This window comes from Phyllobates terribilis, unplaced genomic scaffold (genome assembly GCF_046119375.1).
Source record: "Phyllobates terribilis strain yellow unplaced genomic scaffold, ASM4611937v1 Scaffold_5__5_contigs__length_657084704, whole genome shotgun sequence".
NCBI lineage: Eukaryota > Metazoa > Chordata > Amphibia > Anura > Dendrobatidae > Phyllobates > Phyllobates terribilis.
Genome location: NW_027362765.1, coordinates 299,704,354 through 299,718,852, shown reverse-complemented (window position 1 = coordinate 299,718,852; position 14,499 = coordinate 299,704,354).

Below are 14,499 nucleotides of genomic sequence, written 5' to 3'. Positions count from 1 at the left end.
GCACAAGTGAGTACACCCCTGTTTTATCAGTACATTATATATACAGCGCTCAGCATAAGTGAGTACACCCACCCCCGTATTATCAGTACATTATATATATATGCAGCACTCAGAATAAGTACACCCCCGTATAATCAGTACATTATATATACAGCGCTCAGTATTGAGTACACCCCGTATAATCAGTACATTATATATACAGCGCTCAGTATTGAGTACACCCCCGTATAATCAGTACATTATATATACAGCGCTCAGTATTGAGTACACCCCGTATAATCAGTACATTATATATACAGCGCTCAGCATAAGTGAGTACACCCCCGTATTATCAGTACATTATATATACAGCACAAAGCATAAGTGAGTACACCCCTGTTTTATCAGTACATTATATATACAGCGCTCAGCATAAGTGAGTACACCCACCCCCGTATTATCAGTACATTATATATATATGCAGCACTCAGAATAAGTACACCCCCGTATAATCAGTACATTATATATACAGCGCTCAGTATTGAGTACACCCCGTATAATCAGTACATTATATATACAGCGCTCAGCATAAGTGAGTACACCCCGTATAATCAGTACATTATATATACAGCGCTCAGTATAAGTGAGTACACCCCGTATAATCAGTACATTATATATACAGCGCTCAGTATAAGAGAGTACACCCCGTATAATCAGTACATTATATATACAGCGCTCAGCATAAGTGAGTACACCCCCGTATTATCAGTACATTATATATACAGCGCTCAGGATAAGTGAGTACACCCCCGTATAATCAGTACATTATATATACAGCGCTCAGCATAAGTGAGTACACCCCCGTATTATCAGTACATTATATATACAGCACAAAGCATAAGTGAGTACACCCCTGTATTATCAGTACATTATATATATGCAGCACTCAGAATAAGTACACCCTCGTATTATCAGTATATTATATATACAGCGCTCAGCATAAGTGAGTACACCCCCGTATTATCAGTACATTATATATACAGCGCTCAGCATAAGTGAGTACACCCCCGTATTATCAATACATTATATATACAGCACAAAGCATAAGTGAGTACACCCCTGTATTATCAGTACATTATATATACAGCTTTCAGCATAAGTGAGTACACCCCCGTATTATCAGTACATTATATATACAACGCTCAGCATAAGTGAGTACACCCCTTTATTATCAGTACATTATATATACAGCGCTCAGCATAAGTGAGTACACCCCCGTATTATCAGTACATTATATATACAGGGCTCAGCATAAGTGAGTACACCCCTTTATTATCAGTACATTATATATGTAGCGCTCAGCATAAGTGAGTACTCCCCCGTATTATCAGTACATTATATATACAGTACTCAGAATAAGTGAGTACACCTCCGTATAATCAGTACATTATATATACAGCGCTCAGTATAAGTGAGTACACCCCGTATAATCAGTACATTATATATACAGCGCTCAGTATAAGTGAGTACACCCCGTATAATCAGTACATTATATATACAGCGCTCAGTATAAGTGAGTACACCCCGTATAATCAGTACATTATATATACAGCGCTCAGCATAAGTGAGTACACCCCCGTATTATCAGTACATTATATATACAGCACAAAGCATAAGTGAGTATACCCCTGTATTATCAGTACATTATATATACAGTGCTCAGTATAAGTGAGTATACCCCCATATTATCAGTACATTATATATATGCAGCACTCAGAATAAGTACACCCTCGTATTATCAGTACATTATATATACAGCGCTCAGCATAAGTGAGTACACCCCCGTATTATCAGTACATTATATATGCAGCGCTCAGCATAAGTGAGTACACCCCCGTATTATCAATACATTATATATACAGCACAAAGCATAAGTGAGTACACCCCTGTATTATCAGTACATTATATATACAGCTTTCAGCATAAGTGAGTACACTCCCGTATTATCAGTACATTATATATACAACGCTCAGCATAAGTGAGTACACCCCTTTATTATCAGTACATTATATATACAGCGCTCAGCATAAGTGAGTACACCCCTGTATTATCAGTACATTATATATACAGGGCTCAGCATAAGTGAGTACACCCCTTTATTATCAGTACATTATATATACAGTGCTCAGCATAAGTGAGTACACCCCTGTATTATCAGTACATTATATATACAGTGCTCAGCATAAGTGAGTACACCCCCTGTATTATCAGTACATTATATATACAGTGCTCAGCATAAGTGAGTACACCCCTTTATTATCAGTACATTATATATGTAACGCTCAGCATAAGTGAGTACTCCCCCGTATTATCAGTACATTATATATACAGCGCTCAGAATAAGTGAGTACACCCCTGCATTATCAGTACATTATATATACAGTGCTCAGCATAAGTGAGTACACCCCCTGTATTATCAGTACATTATATATACAGTGCTCAGCATAAGTGAGTACACCCCTTTATTATCAGTACATTATATATGTAACGCTCAGCATAAGTGAGTACTCCCCCGTATTATCAGTACATTATATATACAGTGCTCAGCATAAGTGAGTACACCCCTGTATTATCAGTACATTATATATACAGTGCTCAGCATAAGTGAGTACACCCCCTGTATTATCAGTACATTATATATACAGTGCTCAGCATAAGTGAGTACACCCCTTTATTATCAGTACATTATATATGTAACGCTCAGCATAAGTGAGTACTCCCCCGTATTATCAGTACATTATATATACAGCGCTCAGAATAAGTGAGTACACCCCTGCATTATCAGCACATCATATATACTGTGCTCAGCGTAAGTGAGCACAGCCCCATATTATCAGTACATTATATATACAGTACTCAGAATAAATGAGTACACCCCTGCATTATCAGCACATCATATATACTGTGCTCAGCGTAAGTGAGCACAGCCCCGTATTATCAGTACATTATATATACAGCACTCAGAATAAGTGAGTACACCCCTGCATTATCAGCACATTATATATACTGTGCTCAGCGTAAGTGAGTACACCCCTGCATTATCAGCACATTATATATACTGTGCTCAGCGTAAGTGAGCACAGCCCCCTATTATCAGCACATTATATATGCAATGCTCAGTGTAAGCAAGTACACCCCCTGTATTATCAATACATTATATATACAGCCCTCAGCGTAAGGGAGTACACCCCTGTATTATCAATACACCTCATTTTTAATGCTGGACGCGTCTCTTTGTGGATGGGTGGCGCCTACGCAGTGTGGCGCCGGAGTCAGCATATGCACATACTGCACTATGGTGTCATTTTAATGAAGACACTGTGTTTGCGAATTCGCAGACAGTGTCTTCAACAAAATGGAGCTGGATATCGCGGGATGTGCACGCGTTGACTCCGGCACCATTTTATTGAAGAATTTTCTTACAATGTCAACATAGCAGTGCGCACACATCGGCCATCATCCCTATCCTTATGGCCGGCGCGTGTTAACTACTATGCTGACGTTGTAGTACATTACTTCAATAAAATAGTGCCGGAGTCAGAGCGTGCGCATAGTACAAGCTACGTAGTTATTGAAGACACTGTATGTGCGAATTCGTAGACACAGTGTCTTTAAAAAAAATGGCGCAGGATAGCCCGGTAGGCGCACGTGTTGACTTCACCGCCATTACTAAAATTAAAAATGTTTCAATAAAAATGCTCGCCACCCGGCAGTAGAACGGGTTCAATAGCTAGTCAGAATATAATGATCCAAGATACCATCTATGGTGATGGGTATATCCCAACTCATGATTAGAATCTAAACTTCATGTAATGCCAATAAGTGGAGCACAACTGGACAGCACTAAACAGAATACCAAAGAAAGGGAAAGGGTACTAAGATGTTATGAAGACTCAGTTAGAGGCTGATCCGTAATAATAATACTGCCATATGTGCTAGCCATATGATTACCAGTAATGGTTAGGATACATTACCTACCAACGGAATGTCTCATCCAGCACCCCTTGACACGCGTTTCGCATCAAGCTTCATCAGAAGGAGTTTATGAAGCTTGATGTGAAACACGCGTCAAGGGGTGCTGGTGTTAGAACCTTGCTCTTAGGTTTTTTCCTTTGCTGGTCACATGACCTTGTTGGCCTATTTAATCCTGCTCCGCCCTTCTGGCTTTGCTGGACTTCATTGTATAACTACTTTCTAGCTAGCCTGTGCTCTGTATCTAACTCTGTTAGTTTGCTTGGTCTACGGACCTCTATGTTCTATATATTTTGTTTGTTCGTCTGTCTGCTACTATTTCTGTTAGGAGGTGTCCCATTTTCCTCCCAGTCCTTAGTACTTGTAGGGATTCCTTCCCCACATCTATAGGTCTCCGTACAGACTAGCTTAGGACTTTAGCAGGTCTGATCGCAGGATCAGGTTCCCTGTTACATCGTAGGGATTCAGCTGAGTTCTATCGTAGGGACAGATCTCCTCTCTTTCCTTAGCTCTGGTAGCAGAACATAACAGTAAGTCCAGCCTGCAAATTCTCTAAGGAAAGATTTTTCTGTTCCATCATGGTGTCGGTTCAGGATTTGGCTCATCGCCTGCAGGGACTCTCTCTGGAGGTGGCCGAGCTCCGTCAGCACGTGAGTAACTGTCCTGGAGCACATTTCTTGGAGCCTAAGGTATGTTTGCCGGATTTATTTTTTTGGTGAACACCGAGAATTTTTTTCATTTAAAAATGCTTGCTTATTGTATTTTCGTTTGAGACCCAAGTCCTCTGGGGATGAATCCCAGCGCATAGGGTTCATAATGTCACTTTTGCGCAAAGAGCCTCAGGAGTGGGCCTTTTCTTTGCAACCTAGTAATACATGCTTCAGATCAGTGGATAGTTTTTTTTCTGCTTTGGGACTATTATATGATGATCCTGACCGTGTCGCATCAGCTGAGACTGAGTTGAGACGTTTGAAACAGGGATCAGGTAATGTGGAAAAATATTGTACTCATTTCCGTCGTTGGGCTACTCAAACAGGGTGGAACGATTCTGCTCTGAAAAGTCTATTTCTTGCTGGGCTCAATGAAAGGGTTAAAGACCTGCTAATTGCTTATCCTACACCTGAAGATTTGCAACAGGCTATGCAATTAGCTATACGGGTGGATAGGAGACTGCGTGCAAGGGTTAATGAGAGCAAATCCTCTGCTATGTCAGTTTCTGGTTATGAGAATGTGTGTACTAACAGTGGTGAACCGATGGAGATTGGATCGGTGGCACCTCGCTCTCAAGAAAAAGACCGTAGATTTTTTGAAGGCTTGTGTTTCTATTGCGGAAAATCTGGTCATTTGATTAAAGGCTGTGAGCTTCGTATGAAGAAAGAAAAAAAAATGGTCAGTCATGCCCGTATTGCCAGTTTAAATTCCAAGGGTGTATTTTTAGCTGCTTCCACGATTGCTCAGGAAAAATTAATGGAATTTCGGGTGTTTGTTGATTGTGGGTCTACTCTGAATGTAATTGATGGGGGATACTTGGAAAGACTCAATTTAAAACCCGAACCTTTATCATCCCCCATTGCTGTGGTTTCTGTGGATGGTTCCCCTTTGAAGAATATTACTCTCAAGGTCTGTGAATTTCCTCTCACTATTAATGGTGTTCACCATGAGAAATTGGATTTGGTAGTTTTGAATAACTTGCCTTCTCCAGTAATATTGGGATTGCCCTGGTTAAAATTTCACAATCCTGTACTGGATTGGTCTACCAGTGAAATTAAATCCTGGAGCCATAAATGTTATGACAAGTGTTGTAACGGGCGTATTGCAGCTTTGGATAGGGGAGAATTGCCTGTTCCTATTCAGGATTTTTGGAGAGTTTTTTCTGAGAAGGAATCGCAGGTTTTGCCTCCCCATAGAGACTATGATTGTTCTATTGAATTTGTCCCTGGAGCGACTCTTCCTAAAAGTCGTTTATTTAACCTTACTATTCCTGAGAGGAAGGCTTTGGAGGAATACATACAGACAAGTTTGGCCGCCGGTCACATTAGGCCTTCTAAGTCTCCTGTGGCGGTTGGATTTTTTTTTGTAAAAAAAAAGGACGGCGGTTTACGTCCTTGTCTGGATTTTCGTGAGATTAACAAAATTACTGTACGCAATCCTTACCCACTGCCATTGATTCCTGATCTGTTTAACCAGTTAATGGGGGCCAAGTGGTTCTCTAAAATTGACCTTAAGGGGGCATACAATCTGTTGCGCATGAAGGAGGGTGACGAATGGAAGACTGCTTTTAACACTCCTGTGGGTCATTTTGAGAATCTGGTTATGCCTTTTGGTCTTACTAATGCTCCTGCATTTTTTCAGAATCTTATTAATGACATCCTTAGACCTTTGATCGGCAAAAATGTGGTTGTGTATTTGGATGACATTTTGATTTATTCGCCGGATCTGGAGTCTCATTGGCGGAGCGTACGTGAGGTATTACAGTTATTAATGGACAATTCGCTTTTTGCTAAGCTGGAGAAATGTGAGTTCGCTGTACAGAGAATTAGTTTTTTGGGTTACATTATCTCCAGCGAAGGTTTTGAGATGGACCCGGTTAAAGTTCAAGCTGTACAGGAATGGCCTAGGCCTATTGGTTTGAAATCGATACAGAGGTTTTTAGGTTTCGCCAATTATTACAGAAAATTCATAAAAAAATTTTCTAGTATTGTCAAACCTCTGACCGATCTCACCAGGAAAGGTGCTGATGCGGTTCAGTGGTCTTCTGAGGCCATTGAAGCTTTTGTGTATCTCAAGGAGAGGTTCACCTCTGCTCCCATCCTTATGCAGCCTGATGTGACTAAGCCGTTTTTGGTTGAGGTTGATGCTTCCTCTGTGGGGGTTGGCGCAGTATTGTCTCAGGATAACGGGGATGGATTACATCCCTGTGCCTTTTTTTCAAAAAAATTTTCGGAGACTGAACTGAATTACGATATTGGTAATCGGGAATTATTGGCTATTAAACTCGCATTTGAACACTGGCGCCACTTCTTGGAAGGTGCGGAATTTCCCGTTCAGGTTCTTACGGATCATAAAAATCTGATATATCTTGATGCTGCCAAGTGCCTGAATGCCCGTCAGGCTAGGTGGGCACTGTTTTTCTCGCGGTTTAATTTCTCCGTTACTTACATCCCTGGTACTAAGAATGTTAAGGCGGATGCCTTGTCTCGCAGTTTTTCTCCCATAGTCGGTGCTGAGAAAGAGGAGAACATTTTACAAGAAGGTGTTGTGATAGCTGCTTTGGACTCCGTTTTGGAAGATGAGATTCTTAAAGCACAGGAGAATGCCCCATCTAACACTCCTCATGGGAGGTTGTTTGTGCCTGCGACCTTTAGGAGAGATTTGTTTGTTGAGTGTCACGAGTCTCGGTTGGCAGGTCATCCCGGAATCTCTGAGACCAAGAGACTGGTGGGTCGCAGTTCTTGGTGGCCTGGATGGCAGAAGGAGGTCATTAAGTGGGTGCGTCAATGTACTATATGTGCTAGATCTAAGTCCTCACATACTCCTGCTGCGGGGTTGCTTTGTCCTTTGGAGGTTCCCAGTGCTCCTTGGACACATTTGGCTATGGACTTTATAACTGACCTTCCCCCCTCTGAGGGTTTTACTGTCATCTGGGTGGTCGTGGACCGTTTTAGCAAGATGTGTCACTTGGTTCCCTTCGTCAAACTGCCCTGCGCTAAAACTCTCGCTAAGGCCTTTGTCAAGGAAATTGTCAGACTTCATGGCGTTCCTACTGACATTGTTTCTGATAGGGGTCCTCAGTTCGTGGCTCGTTTTTGGCGTGCCTTTTGTGACAGGTTGGGAGTTCATTTGTCGTTCTCGTCCGGATATCATCCTGAATCTAATGGCCAGACAGAAAGGAAAAACCAGGATGTTGAGCAGTTCTTGCGTTGTTTTGTGGCAGACAATCAAGAGGGGTGGTCTGAGTTTCTGCCACTTGCTGAATTTGCTCTGAACAATCATACATCTTCTTCTGCTGGTTGTTCGCCTTTTGTTTGTTGTTCTGGGAGACATCCGTCGTTTGGGTCGTTCTCCAAGTTGGCATCTGCCGTGCCTGAGGAGGAGAATTTTTCCGGTGATTTGGAGAGAGTTTGGACGGATGTGCGTGGTAATCTTCAGGAGGCCAACAGAAAATCTAAAGACTACTTTGATAGGAAACGACAGGAGGTTTTGTTCGCTGTTGGTGACATGGTTTGGTTGTCCTCTAGGAATCTGCGGTTGAGGATTCCTTCTAAGAAATTGGGTCCCAAGTTTGTAGCGCCCTTTAAGGTGCTTCAGGTTGTCAACCAATCTGCTGTTAGGTTGGAGGTTCCTACCTCTTGGAGAATTAATCCGGTATTTCATGTCTCTCTGTTAAAAAAAGCTGTTGTGTTGGATGGTGACGCCTCTGCCTCTGTTCCTCCGGTGGTGGAGGACGGGGAATATGAAATTTCTCGCATCCTTAACTCTAGACGGTATAGAGGTAGTTTGCAGTATCTTGTGGCCTGGAAAGGTTTCGGACCCGAGGATAACTCTTGGGTGAGGTCAGATGATGTTTCCGCGTCCAGACTTATCAGAGCGTTTTACAGGAGATTTACTGATAAGCCTGGTCCTAGGGGATCCGGAGGATCCTCTTAGAAGGGGGGGTACTGTTAGAACCTTGCTCTTAGGTTTTTTCCTTTGCTGGTCACATGACCTTGTTGGCCTATTTAATCCTGCTCCGCCCTTCTGGCTTTGCTGGACTTCATTGTATAACTACTTTCTAGCTAGCCTGTGCTCTGTATCTAACTCTGTTAGTTGTAACGGGTCTGGGAGGCGGAACCTCTGAGCTACTATACAAGGGGGCGGTCCTTGTAAGGGAGCGGGTGGCGACCAGGGAAGACGGGCAGGAAGTCACAGCAGGTGACCGGGACAGTCTCTGAGTGAACGGGCTGGAGGTCACGGCAAGTGACCGGGGCAGTCTCTGGATGAACGGGCAGATGGTCACGGCAAGTGACCGGGGCAGTCTCTGAATGAACGGGCAGATGGTCACGGCAAGTGACCGGGGCAGTCTCTGAATGAACGGGCAGATGGTCACGGCAAGTGACCGGGGCAGTCTCTGGATGAACGGGCAGATGGTCACGGCAAGTGACCGGGGCAGTCTCTGGGTAAAGGGTTGGTACGACCTGTGGCGGCTGATGATAGACGTGAGCTCCCAGGTGAGCAGGCGAGAGTCTCTGGATGAACGGGTGGTCACAGCATGTGACGGCGGAGCCTCCAGGAAGACCAACAGACAGGCGGCAGATGAGCGCTCCCAGGTGAGCGGGCAGAAGTCTCTGGACAGGCGGGTGGTCACAGCACGTGACGGCAGAGCCTCCAGGTAGGCTAGCAGACAGGCAGCAGATGAGCGCTCCCAGGTGAGCGGGCAGGAGTCACTGGACAGGCAGGTGGTCACAGCACGTGACGGCGGAGCCTCCAGGTAGGCTAGCAGGCAGGTAGCAGATGTGTGCTCCCAGGTGAGCAGGCAAGCTGGTCCATAGACAGACTGACAGGAGTTGGAAGGCAGACCGTCGGACCTCAGGCAAGCAGGCAGGTGGCTGAAGTGCGCTCCCAGGTGAGCGGACAGGCTGGTCCTTAGACAGACTGACAGGAGTAGTAAGGCAGACCGTCGGACCTCAGACTAGCAGGCAGGTAGCAGATAATCAGGCAGGAAATAAGACAGCAAGCTGGCAGGAATCTGGCAGGTATCTGGCAGGTAACTGGCAACGGGACCTGAGGGCTGAAGCAGAGTAGTGAACAGTGCAACAACATTGCTCGGGCACCTCCATTTTGGAGGAGGTGCCTTATATATGGTGAAGTCCTCCGGCCATTGGCCGGGGACTCCTTAGGACGGCGCGCGCGGCCCCTTTAAGAGGGAGGGAGAGCGCGCGCGCGCGCCCTAAGCACAGTGGCCGGGAAGGAGCGCGCGCTGCCAGCAGAGCGGGAGGAGGACGCCGGGCACGGAGCAGAGAGGTGAGGGGAACAGCGTCCCTGCCTAGCAGAGGGCAGGGACGCCGGCGCTACATTAGTTTGCTTGGTCTACGGACCTCTATGTTCTATATAATTTGTTTGTTCGTCTGTCTGCTACTATTTCTGTTAGGAGGTGTCCCATTTTCCTCCCAGTCCTTAGTACTTGTAGGGATTCCTTCCCCACATCTATAGGTCTCCGTACAGACTAGCTTAGGACTTTAGCAGGTCTGATCGCAGGATCAGGTTCCCTGTTACATCGTAGGGATTCAGCTGAGTTCTATCGTAGGGACAGATCTCCTCTCTTTCCTTAGCTCTGGTAGCAGAACATAACAGCTGGATGATATAGACAAGTAGTATAGTCAGCACTCCGCAGTCCTTGGTGGTGCACGTGGAAGGTAAATCACAAATAGAAAAGAAGGGTCCCGGTACTCAAGTGTACGAAATCTGTTCATTTATTCCAGATATAGTTGAGTTACAAAACGTTTCAACCCCTCACAGGCTTTTGTCAATTGTGGATAACAAGACAACTTTCAGACATACATAGGAAAATTCAAGGAAATCACAATAACAAAAAAATATATATAGAAACCACAATGAAACATTTCAACATAATCAAACAAAATAAACATAAATATAACAAAAAACTTAAAAAAAAAAAAAAATTACTATCATATTCCCATGCCAATAATATCAATACAATTGAATATTATATTCAGAGGCAGATCTAATTGTTCCTCCATGGATCATCCAAACCCTCCAAACACCACAGAATTTATGCTGTATTCATTTATCCTCACCTATCAGTATATACAGGTGCATCTCACTAAATTAGAATATGATCAAAAAGTTAATTTATTTCAGTTCTTCAATACAAAAAGTGAAACTCATATATTATATAGAGTCATTACAAACAGAGTGATCTATTTCAAGTGTTTATTTCTGTTAATGTTGATGATTATGGCTTACAGCCAATGAAAACACAAAAGTCATTATCTCAGTAAATTAGAATACTTTATAACAACAGCTTGAAAAATGTTTTTAAAATCCGAAATATATGTTCAGTAAATGCACTCAATACTTGGTCGGGGCTCTTTTTTAATCAATTATTGCATCAATGCGGTGTGGCATGGAGGCGATCAGCCTGTGGCACTGCTGAGGTGTTATGGAAGCCCAGGTTGCTTTGATAGCAGCCATCATCTCATCTGCATTGTTGGGTCTGGTGTCTCTTATCTTCTTCTTGACTATACCCTATAGATTCTCTATAAGGGGTTAAGGTCAGGCGAGTTTGCTGGCCAATCAAGCACAGTGATAATAAAATCTTCTTCAACTTCAGGTTCATACCAACCATGCACTTAATAGCCTCTGTCAGGACTGTACACATACTGGCTGGCGACCAGTCCATGTCCATGACCTTTTGTGTCTCCCCCATTTCCTCATAGACTGTAAGCTTGCGAGCAGGGCCCTCACTCCTTTCGATATGAGATATGCTTATTCTGTATTGTCTGTATATGTCCCCCCTAAAATTTGTAAAGTGCTGCGGAATATGTTGGCGCTATAAAAATAAAAACTATTATTATTATTATTATTAGTGATACTGTTGTTTGTAAACCAGGTATTGGTACTTCTGGCAGTGTGGACAGGTGCCAAGTCCTGCTGGAGAATGAAATTTCATCTCCAAAAAGCTTGTTGGCAGAGGGAAGCATGAAGTGCTCTAAAATGTCCTGGTAGACGGCTGCGCTGACTTTGGTCTTGATAAAGCACAGTGGACCTCCACCAGCAGATGACATGGCTCCCCAAACCATCACTGATTGTGGAAACTTCACACTAGACCTCAAGTAGCTTGGATTGTGGCCTCTCCACTCTACACTGCTCAAAAAAATAAAGGGAACACTTAACACACAATGTAACTCCAAGTCAATAACACTTCTATGAAATCTACTTGTCCAGTTATGAAGCAACACTGATTGTGAATCAATTTCTCCCGCTGTTGTGCAAATGGAGCAGACAACTGGTAGAAATGATAGGCAATTAGCAAGATACCCCCTATAAAGGAGTGGTTCTGCAGGTGGTGACCACAGACCATTTCTCTGTTCTCATCCTTTTTGGCTGTTGTTTTGGTCACTTTTTCATTTTGCCATTCCTCTCACCCCTAGAGGTACAGTAGCATGAGGCGATGTCTACAACCCACAGAAGTTGCTCATGTAGTGCAGTTCATCCAGAATGGCACATTAGTGCAGGCTGTGGCAAGAAGGGTAGCTTTGTCTGTCAGCACAGTGTCCAGAGCATGGAGCAGATACCAGGAGATGTGGAGGGAGCCATAGGAGGGCAACAACCCAGCAGCAGGACCATTACCTTCTCCTTTGTGCAAGGAGGAACAGGAGGAGCACTGCCCGAGCCCTGCAAAATGACCTCCAGCAGGCCACAAATGTGCATGTGTCTGCACAAACGGTTAAAAACCGACTCCATGAGGGTGGTATGAGGGCCCGACGTCCACAGATGGGGGTTGTGCTCACAGCCCAACACCGTGCAGGACGCCTGGCATTTGCCACAGAACACCAGGATTGGAAAAGTCGCCACTGGCGCCTGTGCTCTTCACAGATGAAAGCAGGTTCACACTGAGCACATGTGACAGACGTGACAGAGTCTGGAGATGCCGTGGAGAGCGATCTGCTGCCTGCAACATCCTTCAGCATGACTGGTTTGGCAGTGGGTCAGTAATGGTGTGGGGTGGCATTTCTTTGGAGGGCCGCACAGCCCTCCATGTGCTCGCCAGAGGTAGCCTGACTGCTATTAGGTACAGAGATGAGATCCTCAGACCCCTTGTGAGACCATATGCTGGTGCGGTTGGCCCTGGGTTCCTCCTAGTGCAGGACAATGCCAGACCTCATGTGGCTGGAGTGTGTCAGCAGTTCCTGCAAGATGAAGGCATTGAAGCTATGGACTGGCCCGCCCGTTCCCCAGACCTGAATCCGATTGAGCACATCTGGGACATCATGTCTCGCTCCATCCACCAATGTCACGTTGCACCACAGACTGTCTAGGAGTTGGCGGATGCTTTAGTCCAGGTCTGGGAGGAGATCCCACAGGAGACCATCCGCAACCTCATCAGGAGCATGCCCAGGCGTTGTAGGGAGGTCATACAGGCATGTGGAGGCCACACACAATACTGAGCCTCATTTTGACTTGTTTTAAGGACATTAGATTAAAGTTGGATCAGCCTGTAGTGTGTTTTTCCACTTTAATTTTGGGGGTGACTCCAAATCCAGGCCTCCATTGGTTAATAAATTTGATTTCCATTGATGATTTTTGTGTGATTTTGTTGTCAGCACATTCAACTTTGTACAGAACAAAGTATTCAATGAGAATATTTCATTCATTCAGATCTAGGATGTGTTATTTGAGTGTTCCCTTTATTTTTTTGAGCAGTGTACCTCCAGACTCTGGGACCTTGATTTCCAAATGAAAATTGGAACTCTGGGACCTTGTGGAGTGTGTCAATGACTGCCTTCTGGACATCTGTCAAGTCAGCAGTCTTCCCCATGATTGTGGAGCCTACTGAAACAGACTAAGGGACCTTTTTTAAGTGCTTAAGAAGCCTTTGCATGTATTTTTTTGTTAATTATTTTAATTCACTGAGATAATGGCTTTTGTGTTTTCATTGGCTGTAAGCCATAATCATCAACATTAACAGAAATAAACACTTGAAATAGATCACTGTTTGTAATGACTCTATATAATATATGAGTTTCACTTTTTGTGTTGAAGAACTGAAATAAACTAACGTTTTAATGATATTCTAATTTAGTGAGATGAACCTGTATAAATATACAAATGTTCTCATATACAAATACCATTATAAATATTACATTTTTATAAAGTTTTAATTTATTTACAATTGTTATCCATTTTTCCAATGCTCACTAATTTACCCCTTATAAATATATAAAGCCCAAACCCTCATATGTGGAAAAGCCATGCGCTAATTATACAGTCATATCGATCCTATACACAATCCTATTATAATGAATTCATCGCCTATAGAAATGTTTTTCTATCACTACATCAGGAAATGGCTGTGCTATTCAATACACAATTATGCCTTGATCTTCCAGCAATGTGAGGCGATCCTTAATAATTCATGTCACAATACTAAATGTTACTGAATTCTCCAGTCTGGTGATCAAAGGGGAAAAGGCAAATTCTGGCAAAACTGACCAATCAGCGCCCGGCGTAATGTTTCATATTACAATAAAAAGTAAAAAATGCAGGTTTTATTAATCCGAAAAAACGCAATTTGCAGAGGACACTGGGATGGTGGCTCTGAGGGGCTCCTGTTATGGCCTCTACCCCAGTCCTGTCAGTGCGGAGTCGTCTTCATTGGAGGCTCCGGTGAGGACCTCCTCCAGCTGCTCCATTCTGGCACCTCAGTGCTGAGCCGTCTGGAGAGGAGCTGCTGGAAGGAGCCTCCAATCTAGACGCAGCCCTAACTAC